The 12133-nt window shown below is 40.8% G+C and overlaps 1 protein-coding gene across 2 annotated transcripts in view; it reads left to right on the forward strand.

Annotated features, from left to right (window-relative positions):
* Positions 1-12133, forward strand: part of tenm2a (teneurin transmembrane protein 2a) — a 158835-nt gene that overhangs the window by 8580 nt on the left and 138122 nt on the right. The window lies entirely within an intron of this gene.

A 12133-nucleotide genomic window follows, 5' to 3' on the forward strand; every position in this document is an offset into this window, starting at 1 on the left:
CTTAACTCCAGGTGACATCTGGTTCAAAGCTTGATACTCGTGCATGCACTCTATTTCAAGAAGAGTTTAAAGACTCAATTTATCCTTCAGTGCATCACAGATGTGTCCGTAAAAACTTGTAAATGAGCAAGAGTGATCAGTAGTTGTTTTGGGACTCAGCAGGATGACTGGCACTAAGTAAAGTTTGAATCTGATGTGCCCTTTGGATTCACTCTGTAACATTATCCAAAATAAACGTGAGTACACCTCAGCTCAGTCTGTCAAATCATGTCTACTATGAAAGTGCAGCTATTAACACTGGCACAGGTGCATGCACACACGTTTGAATACCGGGTAACAAATGAGACAAATAACAGGAAGAGGCCAGGGAAATGCATGGTGAAGGTGCCAGCTATTTAACACCGATTCTGGCTCTCGTTTGCACAGGAAACACATGTACGCGCGCCACACACACAAATATCGGGTAGCAAACAAGACAATTAATTGACAGAGTCCGGGGAAATGCATGCTGACATCTGCAATTTTCTCGGAATAAAAATCATTTCTCAGACAATGTTGTGTGGGTTTAGTACGAGTTGAGTTAATCTATGTTTACAATGTAATGACCCTCTTTGACTCTGCTTTGGCAGCTTTTGATAAATGAGGCAGATTGTAAATGTCAGTGTTATCAAGTGTTTTTTTTTTCCTTTCCCAGCCGAGTCACTTGCATCCTAGACTGTAATTAAACATGTTCCCCTGCCACTAATTTAAATGTGTGTGTGCTTGTGTGTTGCTATGTGAGTATACGTGTCAGTATGACACAATTCTTACACACGTATATGTTTTGATGCTGGTTCAGTCCTTGTTTTAGGGAAAAAAATGCAAATGACCTGCTATAGCACCATGCAGAAAAGGAAACATGATGGATGATGCAATAGATTCAGTGAAAAGTGAAATATTAGACAAGAGAGAGAAGAATTACAAATGTATGTAAATTATAAATATGCCCTTGCCTAGTTCTGTTTGTGAACTCAGCACTCCATATATTAATCGTTGATTCGGTCTCATATTGTCATAACTTCTTTAGCCTATTAATCAGCAACACATTTGTCTTTGTCTATATAAGCTACCTAGCTAAAAGTAATTCCAGGTGACCCGTTAATGAATTACCCCTAAGGTTTGCTTTAGAAATGCTATGTGACTAAATATTTACAAAAGTAAGACTTCAGAACTACAATACAATAGTCCCACAGAGGGGAAATTTGCATTGTTACAGCAGAAAGAGCCAAAGACAGCTTAATGTTTCACCCAAGATACTACAAAAATATATATACAACAATCATGCTTCAGGCCCAGGTATTCTGGTGTCTTCAGGTCAGATCGTGAGTGGAGCAGCAGGGCTACAAAGTAACAAATATGAAGAAAAAGTAATTGTGCGTTCATTGCTTTGAGATAATGCCTTGGTCACCCCTTAACCTACACACAGGGATAGAGATAGTGAATCCCATAATAAACTTCATTCCCCTTAGTAATTAATACCCTACAGGAATATGTTAGACCGAAGGTTCAACTTTGACCTATTATTCAACCTAAACATATTCACAAATGTATTTGCTTCTGAATAAATACTGCAAATAATCATAAATGGAAGCTCATCACCTTTTCTTCACTGCTTTGTTATCTTAGCCTTGAAATGTGTACAAAATATGCATTAAAAGCCTTTCATTTCAAAAGTGATTATGTTAGTGGCAGTGTTGTAAGCAACAGCAAAGCAGGCTGGTCATCTTCGGCCTCCTATTCGTGCATGAGATGCGTTTCACTTCTTCAGTGACAAGACCTCCTCCAGAGTGCATGGTGTGTTGTGTCATGTCCTGTCATGTCCTGTCCAAGCCAGACTGCTGTCCTCTGGGCAGAATGAGAACCAGCCCAGGGTTGGATGACATTTGTCACACCTATTCTGGTCTCCTCATTAGGAGGTGCAAGGGCCCCCGTGGCTCAAGCGGGAGCCAAGAGACGGATGTCATCTGGGGGTTGTGGGAAGTGTATGACCATGATGCTCCTATTTGGGCAAATCTGTTAGGCCGTTACTGCGCCGCTAATGGCGATTCAGTGGGACACGAGTGTGTGTATGCTCATGATGGAGATGGATTTCTGATCATCAACACCAAGCCTTGAATGTCAGCATGCCCTGTCATCCTGCCTCGACATGCCAGTATCAGACTGCTACTGCCACCCGCTCACTGTGTACTACAAAGGAGAACTGTGCGGGAAAACAAAAGATAAAACAAAAGAAATAACAGCATTGTTTAATGAAACGCTAAATAAATTAACATCCACATTGAAATTAGATCACACAATTCCTGACTTGCCCATGAAGATAAATGAGTGTGTCAGCATTTGAAGCGTTTTGTCTACGTATTAAAGCAAAACGCAAATGTTTAGTTTTCAGATGTCAAGATAAAGTATTTAAATCTTGACAGTGACGTCTGCTAGAGAACACTTAGTTTTTTTAATCCTTGTAAATAAGAGGCGCCAAATAATCTCCTTTTTGAGAGATGAGGAAGTTTATCTGATGGCCATGAGAGTGATGACTGAGATAAGAGAAATGAAAGACTTCTACACTTCGTAAAACCCTTTAATTCTCAAAAAAAAAGTGACAAAAGGTTGTTTAGAGAGCAGATGTTGGGGTTAGAAGAAAAAAATAATCTCAACATCATTATTAATATTGGGATTTCTGTTGTTTTTGTTTTTTGGAAAGAGTCAATCTGTTTAGGATCATTAAAGGCATTGAATAGTATGAGGTAGATTGATATAAAAAATCAACATAAATAAATCCAAGATTATGTTCAATGACAACCTTTTACTGTCTGCTGTCTAGTGTCAGGTGGAGAGTGTAAAGTGAGTTAATTGTAGCTTTTTGTTCTGGAAACTCCTTCCTGTTGAGTCTAGAAATTAAGTTGATAAAAGTGGTGAAAATTGGACCAAAACAACAAACATATAATTAGCTTAAAGGTCACGTATTATACTGTATTTCAGCAATATATTATAGGCTCTCCGCCCCCCATCCGAGCAGCTCCATGATAACGATGAACACTGCATAAGCGTTTCACAATGTCCACCGGCAGACACTCGGAGGTGCCAGATTTTTGCTGGGAGGGGATTCAGGAAAGAAGGTGGGCGGGGGCTTAACGTGGTTGGTTTTTTGCTAATGCCGTACAACCCGCAAATTACGTCAAAGATGAATTTTACGTCATGTGTGAACCCGAACCCTAACTCACCCATTTTTTGAGCGGCATTCACATATTTGGATCAGGAGGGAAAGAGAGACAACCTTTTTTTGCTGAAATTTCTGAGTGTCTTAACACACAGGGGAGACAAATACTGTATATGTATTAAAGACATTAAAAAGTGCATCTTGCATAAGAGGGGACCTGTGAATAAAATCAGATGCCCTCTATACATATCCTGGATGTAAACCCTGTGCAGAGCCCTCTGGTACAAACATAGGAACAGGAACACACTGATGTTTCATCGTGTAATTAAGAGTTTCACTTATAGTTGAGACAAAAGCATTTGTGTGTTTAACCAACTGTCACAGCAAAGATGTTGATCTCATTATCAACATTTGTAGAGGTTTTGCTCATTACCAAACCTCACTTCCGATGTGTGCACGCGCTTCATTTCATACACTACATCACCTCATCTCCATGGCAACCCTGAGTTGTGAAGATGTTTATTAGTATTCTCCGCCGCTGCACGGTGTGTCTGTGCATGTGTGAAAGTAATAATAGAGTGTGTAATTACAGCTGCACAACAATCACGTAAACGCCATTCTCACTCTCACAGATGGCAGTGACCTTGGGGCTTGACCTTTGTAAAGATTGTGTTAAAGTCAAGTCCAAAGGAGTCAGCGCGTTTATAAGATCCTCTATGATGGCTTATCATTTATAGGTTCATGCCCAGCTCCTCTTTCTGACTGCCCTTTTTCTTCAGACTTTTTCCCTCCATCTCTCCCCACAAAAAGAACATGTTTACCATGACCCAGGATTTCATCATTCTTTAATACCACCTTATGATCACCTTTTTTTGTCACCAGCCTGCCTCACTCCCTATTTTACACACCCTATTTCTTTCCCTTTTATCAACTTCAGAGGAAGTACATTTCGCTCGTATTACACAACGCAGGAGCCTGGGCGAACTAAACTTTGGATGGTTCTCTGTGGCTTCAATACAAAACAAATTCAATGACCACTGTCATCCAAAATTCATGGATTCACCCACAATTGTCCCTGCACTGTATCTGCAGGCTACTTTGCATGTGTTTACATTAATTTATCTCCTTCTGATTTCTTTACTATCAATATCTAAACAGGGAGACACTTTGGAAGAGATGATTTACATAAACATGGGCAAAGGTAGACAGGTGTTTTATAGAGGATGAATAGTGGCCGTGAGATGAGAGGAAAGTGTGTGTGTGTGTGTCTGTCTTTGTGTGTATGTGTGTGTGTGTCTGTGAGATGACTGAGAGGATGGCCATCTGTACAGTCCTCTCACATGTCTTAATGTTATTCAACTAAGTCTATATTTTCAGTGGATATCCTTTACAAGATGTATGTAGTCTCCTATTATGCTATATTTGAACAATATATTGTAGGGCAATATCTATACAAAACATGTCTGTGAAGTATTTTGCTCGAATACTAAACAGATCACCCATTGTAGCCATGCCTCATCCCCCTCTATTTCAGCCCTGTTCCTAAAGTGCTGATTATGTGATTGTTGCTTTAAATTTGAGCTGAGCTCAAGCTGGTCACGCCCCTTTGCAGCTTAATGCATGATCTCTCCTCTGTGAAGAGAGTTTTCTACTAGATCAACATCAAGCATTAATCTGAAACAGTATGGACCTCAAACGTTTGTCTCTTGCGGGGTCACAAGGACAAGGACAGTACATTTTATATTACACATATTCTCTCTAGTACAGCATTAGCTCTGAGTGTTAGCGTCGCTTGCTAATGTACACACGGACCAAATTACTTCCAAAACAGCTGCAGGAGTGTTTTTAGCTTGCCGACTGCATATTGGGGACAATAGGTTGGGACGTGTCAAGTGCGCGGGGAGTTCAATGTAAAGCCAGCCCACATTTTCCTTATAACTTCATTAGGACAACAAATCAAAAAAAAAGAGAGGGTTGTCTTTTCTGACACTTTGTTGGGGCTGCCCCCTATTAGTCGACTAATAGTTGACACATTTTTCATTAGCCGGTTAGTCGGAAGAAAAAAAGAGCGCTGCATGTGCTATGACGCGCCATCCAGAAACCCCCTCAGACTTCCTTCAGAGCTGTGCCTGGTCCTTAAGTTAAATATGTCAGGCTGGATATCCAAAGTGTGCGTTCTTTCTGAGCATGTAAGGGACATGCAAACTCTGCTGGAAAAAAGTTGCCTCCTTATCCACGCCATTATAACAAAACATGGAGCTTTATTATCCCCGACAACGTGTGTTCCTTCCTCAGACTCAGAGGAAAACCACAGCAGTGAGTCAGGCAGTAGCCTAGCTTTGTATCAACATATATAAACCTGTGATATATAATCATTCTGAGCTCAGAAAATGATCAATCCGAGCTTTCATTTCATGATCAGGGCGTAATGTGCAGAGGGATTTTTGCCAACGAGCATATTTGTCGCTTTATCCTGTGAAGAATTTATTGAGTTGTTATATTCAGATATGAATTATAGAAACTAGAACTCAATGTTCAGTGTGTGTCCTCGCTGCTTGTTCACACACAAATTAAGAATCCTTACCGGAGCTTCTGCTGTTTGTAGCGCTGACGGGCGGACGTCGTGCGGTGCCATGTGACTCTCTTGCGCTTTCTACGTCTACAGTTTAATTTATATTTCAACAGTTAATTATTACAGTTTTATTTTATATTTCATGTGAAGCACAACGCACCATGCTGTTATAATAAGGTTCTTTATCAGCCTTTGAAACTGAAACCGTAAAATAAAAATATATGATTTTTATATTTGATAAATCATAATATATCATATACTGAGACGATTAGTCGACTTATCGTCTGAATTGAACACTATTAGTCGTCTAGAAAAATCTTTAGTCGAAGGCAGCCCTACTACTTACACACACTGGGGACACATATATATGTATAAAAGACATTCAAAGTGCATTTTGCATAATAAGGGACCTTTTGATTGTTGATTTCAGCAAGATACAATGAAGCAGATTAGACATACAGTATTGGATCCCAAGTAGGAAATCTACATGTGGTAACGAGGTGTGGAAAATACTACAAACCAATTTGAGTCAAATACACTACCTTAACAAAATAAATAAACAGTGGTACAAATTGAATTATTTAGGTAGATTTATGTTATGAGGCTCTTTTCCGTAATGCCTGTGTGTGAAAACAGCTAGGAAAAGAGTTTTGCAATAGTTAGGTAAATAAACGAGTGGAACTAATTAAAACAACAGTTGTATTCCCTATTCTCGTCTTCACTTTTACAGCCCATCTCTGGTTCTCTGTCCTATATTTTTCAGTAGCACACTGAGCAGCTCAATGGTGACTTCTTAAAACGCACTTTTTCTTGTGCAGAGCGTCTAGGATGAGAGACAGTGACAGATTACAGACGGTCAAGAGAGCTACAGGTGGGATTTGAAAGCAGGAACATTTCACCCCCCTTAAAATTGGGTATATACGAATAGAACCGGAGAAGACATTTCTTTTCATATCAACAAACAAGTATTGAAAAGAACTGTAGTAGAAATGGATGCAGCGCAACTGTGGTGTAATTTTGCAGCAATGACCAAACAAGCAGGGGAGAATCTTACAAAAACCAATACATCAATTTATTGAGTGTGACACACATCATGGCACCACTGATATTAGTTAAACAATTGCAATTTTCATTTTGAAGTCGTCAAATGACCCTCACAAACATCTCAGTGTGTGTTCAAAATATATTTCAATAGATCATCAAAAACTACCATATTGTCTCTACTCTGTCATGTCAATCATTCGCCACCTTACCTGTCTCTTTCTTTCTCCTACATCTGTTGAAACAAATCTTCACTTAGGCTCTCGATTATTAGAAAAGAATATATGTGTGTGTTGAATTGCCTTACTAATTCACAGAAAAGAAAACACAACAGAGGAATTCATGTTTTTTCTTAGGGATACTAAAGTGCAATGCAGATGAGTTCACAATTGGAGGCAAATGAAAATGGAAAATATGAAGAAATGATTTTTTGCAGTACATCAAAGCCAGCCTCCCATCCACCTTCGACCCATACCAGTTTGCCTACAGAGCGAATAGGTCTACAGAGAATGCCATCGCCACTGCTCTTCACACTGCAATGACCCACCTTGAACACCAGGGTAGCTATGTGAGGATGCTCTTCATAGACTTTAGCTCTGCCTTTAACACCGTAAGCTCGGGCAGACTGGTCACTAAACGTACTGACTTAGGTCTTCCCCAATCCATCTGTCAGTGGATTAAGGACTTTCTGACAAAACGCCCCCAGACTTTTAGACTAGGGCCCCACCTCTCCTCCACCCTTACACTCAGTACCGGCACCCCCCAGGGCTGTGTGTTGAGCCCCCTTCTCTACACCGTTTATACCCATGACTGTGCCCCACACCCATCCCACCAATACCATCATCAAGTTTGCGGACGACACAACTGTGGTTGGACTTATCTCAGGAGGAGACGAGACAGCCCACAGGGATGAAGTCCAAAGACTGGCAGCGTGGTGTTCAGAGAACAACCTCCACTTGAACTCCTCAAAAACAAAATAAATTCTAATAGACTTTCGGAAGAATAGTGCAGACCCCGATCCACTATACATCAACGGGGATTGTGTGGACAGGGTGCCTGTTTTCACGTTCCTGGGAATGCACATCATTGAAGATCTCTCCTGGACTACCAACACCACCACAGTAGTCAAGAAGACACAACAGCGACTCTACTTCCTGAGGATTCTCAGGAAAAACGACCTGAGGAGAAGCTGCTGGTGTCCTTCTTCCGCTGCTCCATCGAGAGTGTGCTAACGTACTGTGTCTCTGCATGGTATGCCAGCTGCTCAGCAACGGACAGGGGAGCCCTTCAGAGGGTCATCAATACCGCACAGAAGATCATCGGCTGCTCAATGCCCTCTTTGGAGGATTTATTCAGCTCTCGCTGCCTCAGTAGAGTAGCCAACATACTGAAAGACCCATCCCACCCTGGACATCATTTGTTTGACCTGCTGCCCTCTGGCAGACGCTTCAGGTCCATCAAATCACGAACAAACAGACTTAAGAACAGCTTCTACTCCAGAGCCATACGAGAACTGAATACTGCCAAATACTGACAACACTGATGATGGAATTCTACTCTTAATTTAATCTGCACCTTATGTATATATTCCAACTGCACTACTGTACATAAGGCCACTGCAAGTCGGAATGTGCAATATCCTGAAGTGAAGTAATATCTCGCTGCCAATGATAGAAGTTATTGTGTCGTATCATTAGTGTGTCCATTTGCTTTGTATAGTTTTTGTTGTTGTTTTGTTATATATATATTTTGCACGATTGCTGTTTGCTGTGTGTGAGTGCACCGTCAGGATTGCTACTCAATTTCGTTGTACTTGTGTGCAAGGACAATAAAGGAATCAAATAATCTAATAAAATAATGGCACCACTGATATTAGTTGTCGACATTGCAACTAAAAAACTATTGCAATTTTCATTTTGAAGTCGTCAAATGACCCTCACAAACATCTCAGTGTGTTCAAAATATATTTCAATAGATCATCAAAAACTACCATATTGTCTCTACTCTGTCATGTCAATCATTCGCCGTCTCAGCTGTCTCTTTCTTTCTCCTACATCTGTTGAAACAAATCTTCACTTTGGCTCTCGATTATTAGGAAAGAATATACTGTATATGTGTGTTGTATTGCCTTAGTAATTCACAGAAAAGAAAACACAACAGAGGAATTCATTTTTTTTCTTAGGGATACTAAAGTGCAATGCAGATGAGTTCTCAATTGGAGGCAAATGAAAATGGAAAATATTAAGAAATGATTTTCTTTTTTTTTTTTACTGCTATTAGCCATCCATTTTAGCATGTTGTTAGCCGTGGCAAGAAAATAAGGCTTTTTGCTGTTATTAACAGTAATTTCAGTCTTTTCCTGGGATTGCTGTGTTAGCCTGCCGTGCACAGTAGCATTTCCTTCTTGATTGTGATGCATCCTCCACCCAGGAGCAAATCAGTTCACTAGTTCAGCACTTCAGGGCAAATCAGAAATTGTTCCGTACTGCCGCTCGCTCAAAAGATCAAAATGGCATGTCCGAGGGTGGCCTGCAGTGTAAACTATTGGATCTGGAAAAAGCCACGTAATTGCTGCCGTTGAAGCCCACACGTTCCGCCTGTTTTATATCCTATACAGAATTACTCAGTGGGGTGAGGGAAAGTCAACCAGCATAATGCAGAGTCCTGCTGCCTATACTTTGCCTGTCAAACCGCTAACAAGCACAAATGATTTTTTAATGATAGGCCCCTCTATCCCACAAAGCTGTCTACTCACAAACACTAAAGCTCGTACACACACACCCGGCAACATTGTACACATTCGCTCCCACACACATCCATAATGAGTTTTATCAAGGGAAGTACATGTGGTTTAATGGATCACTGCAAATGCCAATCCCACTCGCACTATTGTGTTGGAGTTCCAACAAGATGCTTCCTTCTCCCCTGTGTCACTTGTTTCTCAGAGAAACAACGTGCGTCGCATGAATACTCCAAATGATGATGCATAGCAGGTGCAGGAAACTAGAGTCGCATTGTTTAGGCCACATGGTTCCCAGTACTGTTTTATGCTCATTGGAGAAAAACACCATTGCAAGAAAAAGTGTACACGTGCCCCAAAGCAACACATGTTTACGTCAAAGTGGCAAAGCAGGAAGTCAGTTCCGCAAAATTACAAAGGCCCTGACCATGTCTTTAAAAACCATTGGCCGTTTAAGAAACAGTCCGAAATGCTGAAAAAGCCGACTGATTTGTATCAAGTCCATCTGGTTTGCAAAATGTTGGACTTCAGCACAAGAAACCCGTTCCTATTACCTAACCGAAGGTAACGTGCGTTGCCTGCGACTGTCAACGACTGTCCACTACTGTGCACGACTGTGCACGACTGTCCACGACACTACTAAATGTTTTGTTTTTGTGTCCATAACAAAGAATCTAACGCTAACCCTAACCTAAACCTAGCATAGTGCTTTATTAATCCTAAACTGTAGTACTGTAGTAAAAGCTTAACTAACATTGTAAGCTTACAAAACCTAACCATAGTGTTCTGTTATCCTAGCATGTAATTATTTCTAGCACCTACCTGTTACAGTTAAAGATGGTACGTGAATGAATAAAAAAGTGCTCCTATTTGTCGATTTTAACTAATTTGCTAATTCTATTTTTGTTCAGGTCTTTCGTTGGTAATACTTTTCATTTGGATATACTGATTGAGTTATATTGTTCATCTCATATATTCTGTAGGCTGGAAAACAGCCTTGCATTCTATCGTGTAGTTACTTACAGCCAGTATACCCTTTTCTCTCTTTCTTTCCCTCATGCTCGCTCACATTTCATGCGGTTTTACTGCCTTTGTTGCCATTCACTCCGGTTCAAGGAAGCGTCCCCTATCATGCTGCTACTGTATGGCTCTATAGAAGTCTGATGCAGATCTACAAACATGTTCCTATCTCAAAGAGCACAGACCCATTTTCAGTTGAAATAGATTAATCACAAACAGCACTTTCTTGTACATCTTGTATTTGGTTCCACGTGCGCTGAAACGCCTTATTGCATCTTTCTTTCACATGTTTTATTCCTTTCCATCTTAAATATTATGTCTTCTACTCTATTAGTACATGTCAAACGTACATGTCAGAATGTACACAATGAACAGGCGCAGATGCGCTCAGCTCGAAGCAGCTGTGGAAGCCGCTCAGGGCTCAACACACACATTAATGCGCAGTGTAAGTTTAAGAATGGCAGCAGTGGAGTAGCAAGAGAAAGGCATTGATCTGATTAGAATGCAGCGCCACATTTTGCCTCCACATCTGTCAAACTATCATACAACAAACATGCAATTGGTTTTCTATTTGTGGAATAACTGAGATAGATGTTTTGTCTTCTTAAACCCAACGCCCTAATCCATCTTTCTTTGAATAGATTGCTTTGGCTGTGTCTATACAGCTCATTGTGGTAACGAGTGATTGGATTTTGCATATGGAATCACTGGTTATGGCATGTTAATTGTACAGAGTTGTCACTTTTGGGATGTAACATTAGACATGTTACACACACACACACACACACACACACACACACCTTGATCTTGCTTCCATGTAGTGTTTGTTTAGATTAGAAGATGTGTTTGTGTTCCCGTTATTGTCGCTGTAGTCGAATGGGATGATTTGCATAAAACATTCTTTGTGGAGTAGACTCTTTTCTAGCGAGCTGTTAATTTTACAGCAGGATTTGTTCGCTGATGTTAAAGAAGCCATGTGCTCTGCTCTCTCAGGCCTCCTGGAGTTCTCTCCCGTCCTCCTACGATACTTCATCTCAGGTATGGGTTCATCACTAGAGTTAGATCCTGCCCATTATAGTGCTGTGGTGTACATTTCCAACTCATTGTAAAATTCCCCTGACTGTAAAGTAAAGAAACTTCTTTTTGTGATCTTTTCTGATAAGTGGGAGGCAAAGACAAAGAAGCACAGAAGAAGAGGATGGGTAATATTCCCTGATGTCTTGCGGCGCTCTGGTGCCTCCATAGCTGGATTGATGCTTGGCGAGCTGTAGCCCGTAGAAGCTGAATCCACCTGTGGAGTTATTGGCTTTCTCCGCTCTCTAGTCCAGTCCATCTGTTTGTCTGAGTAGAAGTATAGAGCCTATCAACACTCCCCCGTTTCCTTTTAGGCCCTCTCTCTCTCTCCTCATTACTTTCAGCCACTCCGGAGTTTTCAAAAAGAGGCTGTGAAGAGGAGCAGTGAAGATCCAGCAGACGATTTTCATCTGTTTAATACCTCTCAGTCTGATTGCGTCCGTACGCCTGATGAGTCACAGTTAACCCAGTCACACAGCTGTGTGATTCCCAG

This window comes from Eleginops maclovinus, chromosome 23 (genome assembly GCF_036324505.1).
Source record: "Eleginops maclovinus isolate JMC-PN-2008 ecotype Puerto Natales chromosome 23, JC_Emac_rtc_rv5, whole genome shotgun sequence".
NCBI classification, from domain to species: Eukaryota; Metazoa; Chordata; class Actinopteri; order Perciformes; family Eleginopidae; genus Eleginops; species Eleginops maclovinus.